This window comes from Sander lucioperca, chromosome 7 (genome assembly GCF_008315115.2).
Source record: "Sander lucioperca isolate FBNREF2018 chromosome 7, SLUC_FBN_1.2, whole genome shotgun sequence".
NCBI lineage: Eukaryota > Metazoa > Chordata > Actinopteri > Perciformes > Percidae > Sander > Sander lucioperca.
Window position 1 is genome coordinate 14,081,504 of NC_050179.1, and position 2,333 is coordinate 14,083,836.

Here is a 2,333-nt window from a genome sequence, read left to right on the forward strand (position 1 = left end):
AGACACGAAACAATCCGATCACGATTGTTTTGTGGTTCATATCCTGTCATTTACTGGCTTAACCTTTGTTGACAGAGTTGACTTACGAGCACTTTGAGAACAAAGTGACACTAGGCAGGGTTCAGTTCACAAGGTTCTAAAGGGTTAATGAGACACAAGAATATATACATTGTCTAACAATCACTCCATTCACTTTGATGATGTGAGAGTAGATAGATGAGAAAAGGGCAACAGAAGAAAGGAGGATTGGTTCAAGAGAGGTGGTGCACGCAGATAAATCTTCAGGGAGGAAAACAGTGTCACAGTTTATGATACCAATTCGAACAGATGAGAGAGGCTTTGTTCAGAGTTTTCAAAGAAGGGAATGTAACAGATTCACAACACAGGTACAGAGAAGTATTTCATAATGAAGAATGGATATTTGATCAAACAATAGCTGCTTTGTCGTTTAAGACATGTCTGAGTTTTTACCTTCTTCATTGCCACATGTGCTTCATCAGTGTTTGAGGAAACATGAAACACTTTGCGGTAGAGAAGACTCACATCTTCAGAGGAAAACTCTGCTCCGACAGACATACCCAGGGACCGGTACAGACCGGCGATACAATCCTGAAGGAAGATGCAAGGACATGAGATGTAGATGAAAGGACATGAGATGTAGTTTACACATTAACAAATGCACTTCTCACCCAACATCAAACCATCTTACCTGCTCCATGTTTTCACCACTGTGGACTGCTAAATTATACAGGCGACTACTATGGTTACAGCAGTACTCTGGACAACAGCTGGATCAGGTTACCAAGCAACAAAAGTGACAGTGTCTCTGTCAGAGGGAGAAATGCGATATATGATCATGTGACACATTACACTTGTATGAAAAGTGTGCTGTGACATTGAACTACTAGTGAAAGTTAACGGATCCCAGTGTGTAAATTGTATATTATGTTGCATATGTGAAAGTAAGTTAGAATACAGTTAGTTGAGTTTATAAGCATTTATAAACCCAAGTAAATATGCATCCCTTATTCATTTATTATTTGAAACTTTATTCTTTATATATGTTAAAAAATTATTTCACATTTTTGAATACCAACATAAAAAACCTTTCAAATGAACACTCATTATTTTGCCTGTAATTGGAACCAAATTACATAATTCATTCTAGGAAACTCCCTGGAAAATTATTAAAGGTCCCATGGCATGAAAATCTCACTTTATGAGGTTTTTTAACATTAATATGAATTCCCCCAGCCTGCCTATGGTCCCCCAGTGGCTAGAAATGGCGATAGGTGTAAACCGAGCCCTGGGTATCCTGCTCTGCCTTTGAGAAAATGAAAGCTCAGATGGACCGATCTGGAATCTCCTCCTTATGACGTCATAAGGAGGAAGGTTACCTCCTCTTACTCTGCTTTGCCCCCCCACATCATGGCTTGCAAACAAGCAAAGTGGCAGTTGGTCAAGGCCGCACCCCCACCCTCCACCTTGCCCCCCCTCTCTCCTCCTCAATAGCATTTAAAGCTACAGACACAGAAATGGCACATACTAAAAGCCGTTTTATAGTTGCGCGTAGAATCGCGATGTACCCCCGCAGACCCCTCTGTGTCTACGCCGGACCATACGCCGTAGCCTGACGTGCACCTCTCCAAAAATGTAACTACACGTCGCGGCCACGCACGGCTGTGGCTTGGTAGCGTTGCATTTCCCCCGACTCATTTCCTGGTTCCCCTTCTCCATAAACAACATGAAATCAAGGAGAGGGTTAACTTTTCCTGCTACACATTTCCCACTGTGGTCAGAAAGCACAGGGGAGACACATTGTTTCTCTCACTATGACTCTAGAGTCACTACTTGCTCCGAAGACAATTGCCGTCACTCTCTCACTTTCTCCCTCGCTCTATCACCCACTCCCCCCACACACACACATGCCGGCTCGAGGCACACACCAATGCACAACAAAGAGTTTCGCGATTGACCCTCTGGAAACCACACACCCCCTAGCGTTCTGGCAGTGAAATGCACACGATGCAAAGAAACACGTTCAACCCTGACGCAGAACTCTGAAAGGGTCATGATGCCGTAGGAGCGACACAACCATAAAACGGACTTAAGGAAAGCTCATTATGGGACTGGCTCTAGTGGCTGTAATTCTGTACCAAGGCTGAATTTCGGGAAAGAGACTTCAGATACAGTATTAGGGGACCACTAAGGCCTATATAAAAGCATCCAAAAAGCAGCATGTCATAGGACCTTTAAGAAATTACAGACCTGTAAAATAAAGTGTTGCCACGATCATACCCAAGTCTTGATGACAGAAAATGAAATACCACAAA